Below are 16635 nucleotides of genomic sequence, written 5' to 3' on the forward strand. Positions count from 1 at the left end.
CCCTTTTGTTTAGTGACTTTTTCCTTACTGTGAATTACTCTATGCTTGGTGTTACATTATCCCTTATTTTGCCTAATTTTATGATAACATACCTCTCCTTTTACTTTAAAAGTCCCGATAAAAAAAAGACCATAACTGGAAACACAGAGAAACAAAGGTTCTTTTGATCCCAGAAAAGGGTCTTGCATTAAAAAACAAACAAACAAACAAACATTGTTAATATTAATCATGGCAATCAAAAAACACTCACAAGTATATATTTATTTACAGTATATATTATGTATTTAATATTTTAACCTACATAGTAATCCTGCTAACTATAAATTTGTATGTTTATGGATTAAAACGACTCCTATACTCTATATAAAAACTATCCAATCATATCTATCATCTATAATTAGTCATTTTTTTGGAACAAGTCCACTGTGTTTCACTCAATATAGAAGCATTATTTTTTCATTCTTTAACATTAAATAAGAATGAATTAAAACTCACAGATGATGTTAAGAAAAAGAAAATATACTAGTGCCTGTTTTTACTGCTTACACATGTAGTGAAGAAAATAAGGGAAAAGTAAAAATCTCAGAAAAAAAAAGAAGTCATTTCTTGTAATATGTTATAATTTCTCCATGATTCTCCATTTAAAATTCACTTAATGAAAGCATTAAAATGTGTAAAATAAGTTTTGTTAAAGTTTCACAAGTACTACCTTTGGTTCTAAAATGATAAAAAAAAAAAAAACAAACGATAATTCTCTTAACGTCAACACTGAGCTTCAATTGGTAAATATTATCTACCCTTTAACAACAGGGCATGGAAGTTGAGTATTATCCTTTAGTCTATCCCAGAAAAACAGGTAAATATCCAAGCTAACATGACTCTTCCTGTTTGGACTGAACGTTAGGGAGGATGCACTGGGAAGGATTTCACTCCACTTCAACAAAGAGACAAACCAACTCTTCCTCGCACCAACGTTTCTGAGAAATACACACTCCCCCTGGCCACTTCGACCTGGGTCGAGCTCTACCACACGGCTCCCCACTCCTTCTTCCTAAGCAGACAACTCTGGGCAGAACCGAACTTTGGTGGACTAGACTGCCGATCTGCGTGACCTTGGGCACGTCATTTGCTCCTTCAGTTTTCTCACTAGCATCCCAAAGTGAAGGCGCTCGGAGTGCAGGTCAGAAGTGAGTGCACCTGACACACTGGAGTTAAACGGGACAAACCTTCCCGGTGAAGAATCACCCCCGGGAGAGGCCACCTCAGGAAACTGTCAACCCCGGCTCTCTCCTCCTCCCTAAAGGGCACAGCCCCAGCCACCCGGGCGCCGATGGCGGGCACCCACACTCTCCCCGGGCCTCGCCAGCTCCCGCCTCACCTGCCGGGGTCGGCGGCCTCGGGAGGCCGACCTCACCCTTCCCCTCCGCCCGCACCGCAGCGGACTTCCTGGAGGCGCCGGGCCGGGCCGCGCGGGCGGCATTTACAAACCGGCTTTACGCAGCTCGCGTCGAGACCTCGCTGTCGCCCAGAGGCCCCGCTCCCCGCCCGTCCGCCCCGCCGGCCCGCGTCCAGCCCGCCGCCTCCGCCTCGACCCCCGCCTGACCCCGGGCCGCGCTGGCTGCCCGCGGAGCCGTGCGGACCCGAACCCCAAAACCTCACCTCACCGGCAACCGAGGCACCGACTTCCACTGCCCACCTTTGGAACCGTCTTCAACTCCCGGATCAATTCACTCCGGCGACGCCGGAAGGACCCGAGAGGAACCAGGCGTTGTCCGGAATCCTGCCGAGCAGGAGTCGCGCAAGGCCCGATGGGGATCCGTAGTTCCGCCTGCCCTTCCCGCCAGCACTTCCTGCCATTGCAAGACCACATTTCCCAGAAGGCGCTGCGAGAACGCCTAAGGCAATAGGTGGGGACACTTCTAGCAAATAAGAGAAGAGTTCCCTGTCTTTGAGGAGGAGGGGAGATGGATGGAGAGAGAGGGTCCAGGAACGGGGGGGAGGGCGGAACCAGCTCTCACCTGCACCAATCAGAATGCAAGGCCGGCCCGCGGGCGCCACGCCCACCGGTGGGCGGTGTCAAGGATGGGTGGGAGGAAAAGGGCGGGCGGGGGACCAGAGGTGGCAAGTGATGGGAGGCTGGGTCCGCGGAAAGGTGGGGAGGAAGGCTCTGGGGCGGGAGGGGTGGGCTCCGCCAGTCCGAAGCCGCAGTACTCCCCAGGACAGCCACTGAGAGGGCTAAGCCAGGCCCCCGGGAGCGCCAGGTGAGATGCCCGAGAGGAGGGGAGACGCAGGAGGAGGAGCGGTCGGGGAGCCCGGAGCGACTCTTGCTCGGGTACCGCTTCGCGCCGCCTGCAGCTCGTGCTGCGCAGACGGCAGAGGGAGGAGCGGCCGTCCGAGGTTCGGCCAACTAGAGGCGCGGAAGGCGGAGCTTGAGTCCCAGTCCGAGCCAAGGCTCAGCCTGCTCGGTAGTTTCCCCGGGAGAGAGGCGGGAGCAGCATCCCGGGCGATCGCAGCCTGCCGCCGAGCATCTTCTCCGGCATCCCGAGCTGGGATTGCAGGTGTGCGGGAGGTAAGCGTGGGCGCCCTTTGCAGGCGCCTGCACACCGCCCCGGGGAGGAAGGCATCTGACAATAGGAACGCCAGGGCAGAGAGGAAAGAGTGCAATGATGGCTTAGGATAGCGGTGCGAACCTTTTCAGGGGAACGACGTACAATTTTTGCACTTTGGTAGGGAGGAAAAAAAGCAAACGGTAACTCAGCCTGAGGTATTGGGGCGCGGTTAGGGGTTTTGTTTTGAGTTGCACCATTACAACTGGTCTGGGAGATCGCAAGATTAATAAAAGCCCTGCTTGAGGACCAAGTGGACAGTGTCTATCTAGGTGCGTAGCTGGTAAAAGCAAAAATAAAATAAAATGAAATAAAGGTCATTGATATAGAATCACTTCGGAACTGTTTCACTAGGAAAACAACTTTGTCCTCCTCGGTGCCTGCCGCTTGTATTGGCTTATCAGATTGTCCTGCCACAGACCTGTTATCCAGGGCGATTGTGTTGCAGGTTCCTGAGATTCAAAAAATATGTATAAAAGAAGCAAATAAAAAAGATAGGATGGGTTCCGGCCGAACCTATCATAAGTATAACTTTTACCAGCAATAGTGAGAAAACAATTTTAAATGGGTGGGTATTTAGCTTGCCTTCCTGCTGGCGCTGTAATATTGAAACAAAGACCTGGATTCAGCCTACAACAGGAACATATGGTGTACTTCATCGCTGCTCCTTATTCTCTCATTTGTGTCCGGTAACGCTTGTCTTTTTTTTTTTTAGAACAGGAGTACAAGGAAAGCTGTATGGAGGAGCTTTCCCCTGTTGAAAAGGCTAGGTGTAAAATAATAATCTTTAGTATGTTATAATGGGTTCTGGTTTGAGAGATATATAGTATCATAATATAATAGTTCATTCTCATTGTGTATATACTCTTTTGAATCTAAGTTTAATACATGTGGATGAAATTATGTTGTAATACTTGGTGAAGATAATAGTCGACCCTACCTCTGTGTAACTATGACAGATTACAGCTTTTTCATTTTGGAAAAGTAGTAAAAATCTTATCTACTTAGTTCATTTTCTTGTAGTTGCTTAGTGCCCCGGATTATATGCCTGTTAATCATAGCATCATATTGCAGTATATTCTGCTCTGAAATGCCTTTTTGTAACAGTTGACTATTCCATAGAGCGTCAGATTTTTAAAGAAATATCAATAAAAACTAGTAATTACTTCCTGTTTTCTTCTGTTCTCATGCTATTCTGATTTAGTGTTTTGAATTTTGTTCTTGTGCTGCACACAGAATGCCTTTTTAAAATGAAGTGGCTCAAAGGAATTCTCTCCATTGCCTGAGGCTCAGTCACCCTGGGTGGTGGTAGTGATAGGATCTGTCCATCACTAAGTGAATTAAAATTTTCCCTCCCACATTCTCGGACATCAAAGAACTGGGTACACATACAAATCTGGATAAATAAAAATAAACAAAACTAAAAACATCTAGGCTTAGATAGAGCAGATCATGTAAGTATGAGAAGAAGCAAAGTGCTTATGAGACAAAAACTAAACAAAACAAAACACACACACGCAAACACACAAACAGCAGAAGCCGCTAAAGCCTCAGGAAGGGTGAATGTTGTCTCTGGTACACTACTGGAGACCTGTTATTTGGTGCGGCCACCTGGCAGATGTGATCTCCAGACAATGATTTTAGGAGAGGAATACGATCTGGATTAGTAAAACTTAGAAAAGATCGAAAGATCATGCTTGCCCTTGTTCTTTGTGATGGAAGTCCTGAGTCAGAGTCTCAGATGCTCAGGCTCCACTGCTGATTCATTTGGAAACTGAATACCTGTTGTCTCTGGGTTATTCCCTCCACATAATGATAATGATGTGACTGGCAATGAAGTTCTTTCAGAGCCTTTATTAGAAGGGCCCTTTGAAAGAATGTTGATGGAAATCAGTCAATAACCAAGAAATGGATAGAAGATAATGAACATGAAAACAGCTCATTTCATCTGGCTATATATGTCGTAGGCTCTGAAATGTCCTAAAACTACAGTCTCATTAGTAATGAAGGAGATTACGATTGTAAAGTACTGCTTTTTGTTTGTTTGTTTGTTTGTTTTTCTGTTTTCAAGATCGAATCCTCTTAAGAATGTCAGTGGGTGAAACAGGGTTCCGTGTCATTTTGGGAATAAGAAGGCCATGTTTTTATATAAGAGCAAATCATTAGTATATCATACTTGGACAAGTATTTTTCACCTTGAATTCTTCATCCAGTTTAATTGATATTTACATTCAATTTCAAATAACCAGAAGTCTTTTCTTAGTTAGTTTTGGGAAAGGTTATTCAATTTATATAAAGTATCAGCTATGTATAAACCAGATTATTTATCCTGCCAATCTTGGATGGAAACTGCCCAGGAGAAGACTCCTTTTTAGCCAAGAGACGTGGTTAATTTCAAATAGCACTATGCTTCGGATCTCCCTTTAAATTTAAAATTCTGATTCTAAGCCTACTGAGTAAAAGGAAATTGACTGGAGTACATTTCTAGCTGGAGCTTTGACACAACAGACAAAAAAATAAAAAATAAAAAAATAGATGGTTCAAGCTCAAATGGTTTTGGACTGAATAGGAGACAGGGAAATAGATACTTTAAAAAATGCTTGAGAAGCATACCCTTGACATGACAAAAAAAAAAGATACTTGATTTCTCTTTGTTATTGTTAAATTCATAAGAGAGAGTACAAACTTTCTCAACCACTAATTTTTACGGACCTATCTCCACTTAAAATACTTTTGAGTCACTAAAATCATTAATACTTGAAATTTTGAACAATTATAGGTTATAAAGGCAGAACAAATGCAGTAATGGTATTATTTGGACAATTTTTAAGAAATAAGTGAAAACTAAAGTGATGTTTATTCTCTTACTTAAACAACCAATATAAACAAGAACCAGTTTATGATTTTTATAAAATTTCCTAAGGGTAAGTACTGGTTTGGGGGTCTAGAATAATTGTTTATTCAGATAAGGATTTGTTTTGCTTTTTTTACTATTACATTTAATATTGTCAGTATTTCATCCTTAGAGTTTGAGTAATTATGGTTTCATAAATGTAAGGCATTCTATTTTTATTGTCATTGTCATTACTGGGAGTTGAGGCCAGGCCTTCATGCATGACAGGCAAACACTCTAACACTTAACTATTAACTCATTAAATTTAGAATTTGAAATGGTCCCAGCATTTTGTTTTTGTTTGTTAAGATGTTCCCAGTTACTTAGGCTGCTCTTGAATGCTCTTGAAATGTTGACCCCCTGCCTTCACCAAGAGCTGAGTTTTAGAATTGTACCACTCGTCTTGGATCTTAGAAGCTAGAACATTAGGTTCTCTAGCCCAAATGCTTCTTTTCTGTCTCATGTTGATCTTGAGCAAATTCTGTCAAGGTCAGCAGAAGGAGCTACACTGTGACCACTGGCTCAGCTAGCAATGTTGCCCAGTACTGTAATGTATACAGTGAGATATTTGTATTTCCATAGATAAGACAGGTGATCTCACAAAATGATCACAGTATAAGCTAGATATTTTGAAATGGCTTTGTTCTGATTAACTATTCAGAAGTATTTCTTGGAGCCAGATTAGATTCAGACTTTGTGAGCTGCAAAATTTTGTCTACAATTTTCACATTCATTCCAGAGGGAGGGAATTTGGTTGAGGGGCATAACTCTGCCAGAGATGCAGACTTTTCCCAGCCAGGGAAGCTTGAGACTTACCTCCATTTGCCATCATACCTTTGCTAATGTCTTCTTCTTTTCATTTTGTAAAGTCTAAATTTGTTCTTCAGCTTCTCTAATCATTTTTTTCCACCCCACTTTCAAAAGGAGGAAAGAGATCTTCCTGCATTATTTAAGCATTTGTAGAACTAGACATTAGATACTTTTGACTTGGTGTTTTCCAAAAATATTAATTTTGTTTGCTTCAGAATTATAAATTTAGTAAGGTTTTTTCTTTTATTTTTAGACACTTGGTGAATGCATGTTAATTATAAATTATTCTTTAATAATAAAATTAATAACAACAACTATTTAGCTGGCTTTTGTTTGCTTTTAGCCAATATTTACTAACATATTGATGGATATAAATTAGCTTGGACATGATGATTAATTTTTCTTATTCCTTTGACATTCACATACTTAGCACTGTGCTCGGTATTGTTAGCTGAGTTCATAACTGTCTTGCTCAGCAGACATTGGAGATCTTTAGGATTAATACTGGCTTTTATATGCATGCTAAGTGTCTTATATGTAGTCTATATTTAATAGTGATAATGTGTTCAGCTATTTGGAAAGCTATTGTATCATTTTATGAACAAGTTCAACTAGGAAATTCACTTTTCTTAAATGCCCAATTTAGCACTGAATTCAGTCCTCTGCCATAACAGTTGTCTATACTGAGCTCAGAATAATCATTGCTGTCTTTTTGTTGCATTTCTGAATGAACAGAAAAAATATTGTCATTAACCTCAGCCTAACATGGTATACACTGTAGTTAGAAATTCATTCATGGAATACCATTTGAAGACCTTCTACTCCTTGCCTCTAGAATTCTGATGTCTTTAACTAATACTACCCCCAAACACATGTGTTTATGTTTTAGATGTGTAGTTTTTCTTACCTATAGAAATATTTACTGAAAATTAGATACATAAAATAAGAGGCTGCATCTTGACTAGTATATAATCTCTAAAATAAAACATTTGTTCGATTTTAGCAAAATGGTTTCATAAAGATGGCCATAGTAAGACTAACTTAGCCTCAGTGACACCATGTGTCTGTTACCTTGGAGTTGTCATGAGGAAGGGATAAGTTTTGAGAACTTGCGCAGTTCTAGACTGTACCATTTGGCTGTGGAAACTTGTACAGTATGTCAACTCAACCATTTGAGCCCCTTTCTGCCTTAGTCTAAATAGAGTCCTTGGAGTTCCTCTCTTTGCTTATAATTAATGTGGTAAGGCAGACAGAATATACTCTGGCTTAATAAACTCATTTTTAAAAGAGTATTTACTGATTTTTTCGGACATATATCAAACCAGAATTACCAGTAACTGGATCAATGGCCCAAGTTAAGGAGTCAGTGAGGATTTCTCAACTATCATCCATCTCTCTCCTACCATCTTGTTTCCATTTTGTTTCTCCATTGTTTTGAAATGAGAAGAGCTCACTGGAAAGCCCCACATTTTTCTCCACTTAACCTTAGCTAGAAGTATAAGAAGTGACTGACATAGTCCTGTATTTACTCTCTTCTGTCTTTTATTTTAAGATAACATTTTATATACCCCAGGCTGGCCTAATACTCAATATATATACAAAGATTACCTTAAACACATGATCCTTCTGTTGATACCTCCCGGGTGCTCGGTTTATAAGCATGGGCCATCACACAGATGATTTTTATGAGATAATCGAATTTTGGGCTATAGATGTTTTATCTCTGTTTGAATTGAAGCAGTAATTTATTTTATTTTATTTTTTCATCTCTTAGTAGGATGCTATTATGAAGTATGATATGAAGTATTATGCTATTATAAAGCATAATATTTGCCACTCACTTGAATTAAATTAGCTATTGAAGCATTTAATTATTGTATACTTCACAGAGCAGTTTAAAATCTTTGAATCAAACAGTGTATATGAAGTATGTTCAGCCTTCTAGTTAAGAAGCCCCTATTTACTTACATAGATTTTTTTAATGCTTTCCATATATTAAATCATTTAATCTATCTATCAAACAGTGCAAATCATATATGATACACCTTCTACCATGTATTACCATATGGAAGTGGTATGAAATATTCTTGTAGCTACATAACAATGTTTTATTTTTTGTTTCAGATAATTCAGGAAAACTAGACATTTATGAGGTCTTACACAAAAGGTACATGAATGAAATCTGCCAGAAAAAGTGTATGGTTTATTTCCTGTATTTAAAGTTTCTATGTTCTTATAAAGAACCTGAGCCACTGAGGTGGTTTGACAGGTAAAGGTACCTGCTGCCAAGCCTCGTGACCTAGGTTAGATCTCTGGGACTTACATCACCTGGAGGAAGAGGGAACTGAGTCTGTCCTCTGATCTGAATACACTCTCATGGCGCTCATGTATATGCACACCTACCTACATATGTGTGTACACACACATACATACATGTATGCGTATATATGTATATGTACACTATATATAAGTCTTAGGAAGAGCTACTCAGGCATACTTTTCTGAGACAGGTCTCACTAGCTCAAGCTGCTCCCTGACTTGCTACATAGCCAGAGCTGACCCTCTCCTCTTTTTCAAGCTTGAGGACTGGATTTGGACTGGATTTCATAGCCCTAGCACCACATCAATATGAGAGGTTTACAGGTCTGTAATCTCAGTGCTCCTGCTACAAGATGGGAGGGAGAGGAATGCCCACCTGGAGTTCACAGGCTGGCCCTCCTACAGTGCAGTGCAGTGCAGTGCTAGGGACAAAAACAGCAAACCCTGGCTTTAACAATCCAAGGTATCTTTCTATCCAGTGACTTCCACACACTCTGCCCCCAGTGCCTGCCCATCTCCTCCTCCCAACCATGTGCATTCTTTAAAAAGAAGGCAAAGCAGCTGTTAGTCATGTTAAAAAAAATATTTGCCAGGCATGTAGGCATGCCTTTTATCCCAACACTCACGCAAAGGCAGGGAGATCTCTGTGAGTTGAGTTGGAGGCCAGTCTAGTCTACATAACAGTGCCAGTACGCCCAGAGCTACATGGTGAAACCCTGTCTCCAAAACAAACAGACAAAACCCCAGAAAACCAACAACAGTATTCCCAATATGTTGCCCTAAGTATTTAAGAATTTAAAAACAAATGTCTCAATTAGAAATTATTTCGGTTTCAAGGTTTAGGCAAAATGATATAAAACAATAGGATTTATTTTAAATTATAAATTTTGTTTTTTTAAAGAGCAAGCAATCCAGAGGTGAGCAGACTCTGCTTTTTCTGCAGACACTCAACATCATCATGGTTTTTGACCCAGCAATTTCTTACCTTTTGGTGTCAGGCAAACAAATCCTTTTACCTATATGTTCAAGTATCCCATACCAGTCCAAGGACAGAAGAGTGGGGAATGAAGCTTAAACCAGGAAATCAAAGCTTTCCTAAAGGCCTCGAGCAGATACCCACTGTACATTCACTGCCCTAAAGTCTGCTGCTGCTGTGCCCTCAAAGGAAGATGGGATATCAGGGGCTTCTGGTGTATGAAGCTAAGGGACAGAGGTTGAACAATGACTTGGGGGTAACCAACTAGTGTCAGCAAGACTGGTTATTAATAAATCCATGTTAACTTTCAATTTCACTCTCATTCATAAAAATTCCCCCACCTCTAGTTTAGGAATTCGCAAAGCTTAACTTTCTCACATCAGCCTTTCATCTGGATAGCGAGCAAATTTCAGTTCCCTGGGCAAAGGGAGTTTTCAGAGGCTGATGGCATCCCTTTCCAGAAAGGCAGCTCACCAGCATTCTTATAGTCTTCCCTGAAGTTTTCACTATAATGTTTTCTGTGAAACTTGTTGATCATATTAGAATCTGCTTAAATATTGAAAATATCCAAGGATCTGTCTATGTGGACTGCATTCAATGATATGGGTCTGTAGGGCATGGTGATGCCCACCCACAATCTCAGTATGTAGGATATGGAGCTAAAAGAGTTGTGCGTTTGAGGCCTGCCTGAGCTTTGTGGCAAGATATTAACAAACCAAATAGATAGAAAAATAAATAATACTCAATATTAGGATTTTTAAAGAAGTGTTGGAGGTTTGATAAGTTGCCTGACAAAACCAAAAAGCAATTGCTCCTTAGAGGGAAACCCTATACAATTTGTCACCATTATGCATCTCTACAGCATGAAATGTTGCCAACATCTATAGCGTGATTACTACCTGCAGGATGACTCATCCGTACAATGACACATCTCGGTCTTAACAGTTGAGATGAATTATTCTTTCAAATAGGAAAGCCAGTGAAGAATTGCAGAGTGAGGACATAAAAACAAGTATTGCTGAAAATTTAACCTACATATAAAGACTTAAAATCTTACTGATGCTACCAAACAATCTTGGCTATGTCGTTGTTGCCTCTATCCTACTGGTATCAACACTTTAGCCCTTTTACTTATCTATGAAGTTGGTTCTCTTATAAGAGTGGCTGGTTTTTTTGAGGGGACAGGGAGGAGGTCCCTGGCAAGAGTCCTAGATGTGACTATGCAAGTTTCTAAACTCATTCATTCTGTAACATGGGGTTGGGTACTATAGAAAGATAAAAAGAAAAAACATTACTGCATGCCAGAATTTTGGTCAACATAGTTAACAGAAAAAAGCAACATGTGCCACATTCGCATGAATGTGGTCATGCAAATTACAACTTTAATATTATAATAGTATTTGAGAAACCAAAGAAGCAGGAAGGAAGATTGAAAAGAATTTAGGCATTGTGTTGTATTAAATTATGATATTAATTTCAGGGGATGACATGCTACCTCTTCAGGCACATAACTCTTGATTGTAAATAAAGTTTTATTAGAACACAGCATATTGTTTTAGTGTATGTGTTTGCTGACTGGATGAAGTGAAGAATAATCCCCCTTCCCAGCAGGCAAGTGGCATGGTGGCTGATGCTGGGGCTCCAAGAGGACCATGTGACTGGGAAATGGTGGCTTCATAATTCATACACGTTACCAAAGGCAGGAGCTGTCCATCAGAGTCCTTCTAACTGAACCCACAGCCTGTCTTCAGTGGGAAGGCCACACTTCTTCAGGAGAATGTGGGCAGGAGTCTAAAAGACAAAGGAGAGACAGATTGTTTTCTTACTGTAATATTAGAGTTGAACAAGGGATGTTTCACAAGCCTAAGATATTTCATATCTGGTCTTTTTAACAAATTTGCCTTCAAAATATATTAGCTCTGTAGTCAGACAAAACTGGCCTCAGTTATCGCCATAGGATAATGAGTATTTTATTCATCTTCTCCAAATATTAGAATGTGATATATAATGACCCATCAAATATTACATTAATGTAATATTTGGCTGTATCTAGCAGTAGTTAAAGATCATAGAATGTTACTTATTCAGAGTCAAAGGTTATTATTATTTTCAGTGAACTGTACCTTTGGTACAAATGAAAATTTAAAGCTCTAAAATTAATTCCTCCCATTATTCCTCCAGGAAAAATTATTGGGAAACTAGAAATAGTATAATTTACATGTAAGAAATCTGAAGAGCTGCATAAACTGTTGTATAAAGATAAGACTCAGACCTACATATATGAAGTCAATCTATATTTAAGATACAGTTAAGTAATATAACTTACTAATATACCATTAGTTAAGTAATAGTTTAGGGAACCATGAGAATCAATTTTGCTAAGGATGAATATGCTTCTTTCTTAGAACCTATAGGAAAATGTTGTTTAAAAGGAGTCATATTTATAACAGTATCATAGTAGTAAGGATGCGCATGAAGTACCATGACTATAAAGCAACAAATTAGATAACTTTGATAAAATCAGCAAATAGCAAAAAGAAAAACAATAAAAACTAAGTTAGAACTAGAAAGTCTGAATACAGACTCAAAAAGGAAAGACATAAGCAAACTGTATTTAGAAATAATCTACTAAATTGAGTTTAATCCAGATTATTTAACATAAAATTTAACTACAGCAGCATGGTAAAGATATATATATTCTGGCTGTATATTGAGGCTGTCTGAAGTAACAAGAATCAAAACAATAAAAATTGATAATGCTTTTAAAATGGTTCTTTTAGAAAACTAATGAAAATTTCCTCAGCTTTTTAATTTTATTTTTTTAGTTTATTATTAAAAAAACTTCGAAATAAATTTAAAAAATACACACACACCAAAATTCACCAGAGCCAAATCCTCTACAACTTGAACTTATATACAGTTAGACTTGACATTAAAAAGGGAAAGCTGTGAAGCTTCACATTAAATCAGTGTACTTACCCACCACCAAAAGAAAAAAAAAAAAACCCTATTTTTCCATTGCCTATATTCACTCCTTCCTCATTCCTTTATGTTTGCTTTTCCTCATGTTGCACTGTACATTGGACACTTGCTTACATATATTATTGGCTATATTCCACACTTGAGACAGGACGTGGCAAGGTTTTCTTTTGTTTGGTTGTTTGGTTGGATGATTGGTTTTTTTGTTTGTTTGTTTGTTTGACTGTCTGTTTGGTTTTAGTTTTCTTCAAGACAGGGTTTCTCTGTGTAGCAGTGGCTGTTCAGAACTCCTTTTGTAGTTCAGGCTGCCCTTGTACTCAGAGATTTGCCTGCCTCTGCCTCCATGAGTGCTGGGATTAAAGGCGTGTACCACCATACCTGGCTTGCTAAAATTATATGTATTGATGAAGAGCTAAATATAATTTTTTAATATCTGGAATAAGACAAGAATATAGAACCTCTCTCCATTATGTTTGCCTGTTTATTGTATCGAAGAATCTGGAAAGGGCAAATAGAAAAATTTTTTTTGTTTATATATATATTGTTTTGTTTTGTTTTTTTGTTTTGTTTTCTAAGACAGGGATTCTCTGTGTAGTCTTGACTGTCCTGGACTCACTTTGTAGACAAGGCTGACCTTGAACTCACAGAGATCCCCTCTCCCTCCCCATTTGCTGAGGTTACAAGCACTGGCCATGTATCCTGTGAAACTTTTTGATTAGAAACAAATAATGAAACTTATACTGCCTGTTGGAATTAATTTTGTATATAGGAAGCCCTAAAGAGCACACACATACAAATATTAGAACAAACAAATGCAGAAAGAATTCAAGAGACAAGATCAGTATAAAATCAGATGGACTGGGGAGGCTGCTAAGGGGACAAAGTGCTTGATGTAGAAGCGCCATGACTGGAATTCCAGTCTCCAGAATTCATGTCAAACCTGGGAAGGGATAGTGGCTATCTATAATGCCAGCATTCAGGGCCTCGGGGGATCCCTAGGGTAAGATCGGTAGCTAAACTAGATGGCATTGGCTCGCTGTGTGACTCTAGGTTCAACAAGAGCCCGCCTCATTCGGAAAGCAATTGAGTAGGACACCTAATGTCAACTTTGGGATTCTACCTGCGCACACATATAAACATATATGTTTGTTCAGCACACACATGATTAAAATATGTACTTTATATACTACAACTAAAATATAAAACATAAATGGAACAGAGAATATAAACAATTAGTAATAATTTTTTTAAAAGAAGTGCATGACTTGGGCACCAAAATCATCAACTAATCCACAAAAATCATTGAAAGGAAGTTAAACACATGGTCCCACACTGGAAGACGAGATTGTGAAGATGGCAATATTCTCCAAGATAATCTTCAGATTCACTCTATCAAAATAGCAGCTGCTGTTGATAAAGTTTATTTTGTTGCAAAGCTGGAAAGATAGATACCTCCGCAATTGAGAGCACTTTCCACCCTTAGAGAAGCTCTGGTTCGGTCCCTGCCATCAAAACTGCATAGCCTACAACTGTAATTCCAGGTCCAGGGGATGTGACAACTTCCTCTCACCCATGAGCATTCTAGACATTCATCCGTACATATAAAACAAAGATAGATTTATTTTTGTTTTTCTAAAAAGGCATATGTGGAAACTTGGATGGAAGCCAAACATAATATGTTTCACTGCAATAGAATTCAGAGTACAGAAACAAGCCCTTACAGAGGGCTTCAGCTCATTTTTGAGAAGGATGCTAAGATGGGCAGTGTACTAGAGAAAGAATAGTCTTCAAACAAGATATCAAAACAGCTAGATAGGTATGTACATGCTGAAGCATAAAATTGAGCCATGGCACACATATTATACAAAAATGTTGCCTAAAATGGATCATGAGACCGCCTCTGCATGCACACATTCACATCCATGCAAATATGTAGACAGTGAGCATGTGCTTTACACAATGTGGACATAGTCATTAAGCCGACAAGTAAAAATTCTAGAGTAAATTTCAGGGAAAGGGGATTATTGTAAATATGAAAACTCCTGGCCAGGAAATCTGTATCTCAAAGGTTAGGCAGGAAAAGACTTCCCTCTTATTTTTAAAACTAAATTTATTTTTTTTAATTTTATGAAAGGTAAATTGTATTGCAATAAAAGTGATTTGTAAGGAAATATAAAAGGCCAAAATAAGGCAAATTATACAAAGTTGAAACAGAAAACTCAGCAGGCATGTAAAAGTAATACTAAAGGAATCATTCATTTGGCATCATTTGACTTCAGAACACCAGGCAAAAGTAATGAAGAAAATTGAGATCTAGCCACACTTGAAAATTGGGGTTGTTTCCTTGTTGTAATTTTGGAATGACAAGGCAGGGCTAAACTTTAAGCAGATAAAATAAAGAAAGCTGGAAAACTTGTTATATTGGTTGCTTTTCTTGTTGGTATGACCAACCACCTGACAAAGTAACCTGAGGAAGGCAGAGTTTCTTTTGGCTTATGGCTTGAGGGAATGCTCCACCATGGTGGAGAGGCGGTAGCTGCAGGAGCTTGAGACAGCCAGTCAGACCACACAGGCAGTCAGGAAGCAGGCAGAGATGAATGCTAGTGCTCATTTACTTCCTCCATTTTGCTTGTCCAGGCTCCCAGCCCACAGAATGGTTCTGAGGACATGTAGTTTGAGTGTTTCCCTTTTAGGCCATTATCAAAACTTCCTCACACACATGACTACTGAGCTAGTCAAATTGATGATATTTCACCATCACAATAAATGTCATGCCCGTCACTGAAGCGTTTAATGATCAAGGAAAACAGGACAGTGTGCACAGAATCACCGTGGAGTATGTTTATAATTCATAATCCCTTAGCTCAGCATACATGAGAACAAGAGGACAAACTCAGTCAGAGAACATTGCCTCTCAGTAACATAGAAAGTAACAAATGAATACTTTGTTGCCCAAATAGTCACGAATTCAAGACTAGAGTAGTGAAAAAGAAGATAGAAATGTTTGCTGCTATTTTGCTTTAAAGTTACTTAGATCTTAATTGTTATACATACAAACCAAAACTGCTACTTCCTAGCCTCCATGGGATTTGAAACTAAATTCGATGTCATATAAATAATTGTTACGAAATAGGAAATTTTGTGGTAGAAAAAATGTGGTATATACCACATGATTTTAAAACAGGAGAAAATACAAGAAATCTTAAATTTATTTTTAAAAATTATTTTGAATGTGCATGTGTGTGCATGTGTGACATGTTTGCAAGTGTCTGCAGAGACCCTGAGAAGGTATCAGAGCCATAGCAACTAGAGTTCCTGGCTGTTGTGAGCCACCTGGCAAAGGTGGTTGGAACAGAACTTGGGTCGTCTAGAAGAGCAGCAGCAAACTTTCTTAGCCTTTGAGTCATCTATAGCCCCCATATTAGACTTGTTTTTTCTAGCAATGATGAGTCAATAATTACTTTTTCACATTTGTAAAAGACACAATATTAAGAAGAAAGTAAAATTATCATGGCAAAACAAAAAGCCTTAAAATAGTGTGTCACCAACTAAAATTATTACAACTATGCACAGTTGTCATTCCTTACTAATTTTAAAGATAGGATAATGGGCTTTGGTTGAATATAAGATCCTCCCCATCTCAGCTTCCAGAGTGCTGTGATTGCAGGCATACACAACTGTGCCTGGCTTTACTTTAAAAGATTAAAAACTCATAGCACTTCTTTTATCTTCTTATGAGACTGGGTCTCATATCTCAGAATGGTCTGTCTGACTGAGGATGACCTTGAACTTATCTTCCTGTTTTGGCTCCTGGAGTTCCAAATAGGTACTACCAGATTTTTTTAAATATAAATTTACTATTTTTAATTTTTTCACTTTACATTTCGATCATAGCTCCCTTCCTCCTCTCATCCCAGTCCCACCCTCCCTCCTTCTTTTCCTTCTGTCTTCCTCCCTGAGTCCTCAGAAAGGGGAAGCCCTCCTCTCCTACCATCTGACCCCAGCCTGTCAAGTCTCATTGGTTTTAGGCTTCATGCTTAGTAGGCTAGTAT

The 16635-nt window shown here is 39.1% G+C and overlaps 2 protein-coding genes across 6 annotated transcripts in view; one reads left to right on the top strand and one right to left on the bottom strand.

Moving 5' to 3' along the window:
- Pdcd10 (programmed cell death 10) overlaps positions 1-1820 on the bottom strand; it is a 41658-nt gene extending 39838 nt beyond the window's left edge. The window contains exons 1-2 of one of the 4 annotated variants that reach the window (XM_021662606.2): positions 1660-1792; positions 93-181 (exon numbers count right to left, since the gene is read on the bottom strand). The gene's annotated coding sequence lies outside the window, so the exon portion shown is untranslated. Of the gene's footprint in view, positions 1-92; positions 182-1659 lie in introns of all 4 variants that reach the window. The other 3 variants (XM_021662607.2, XM_021662605.2, XM_021662609.2) reach the window with 3 other exon arrangements.
- Positions 1821-2128: 308 nt separating this feature from the next.
- Serpini1 (serpin family I member 1) overlaps positions 2129-16635 on the top strand; it is a 91114-nt gene continuing 76607 nt past the window's right edge. The window contains exon 1 of one of the 2 annotated variants that reach the window (XM_060378445.1): positions 2129-2261. The gene's annotated coding sequence lies outside the window, so the exon portion shown is untranslated. Of the gene's footprint in view, positions 2262-2296; positions 2570-16635 lie in introns of those variants that run through there. The other variant, XM_060378443.1, reaches the window with a different exon arrangement.

The sequence above is a fragment of the Meriones unguiculatus genome, chromosome 2 (genome assembly GCF_030254825.1).
Source record: "Meriones unguiculatus strain TT.TT164.6M chromosome 2, Bangor_MerUng_6.1, whole genome shotgun sequence".
NCBI classification, from domain to species: domain Eukaryota; kingdom Metazoa; phylum Chordata; class Mammalia; order Rodentia; family Muridae; genus Meriones; species Meriones unguiculatus.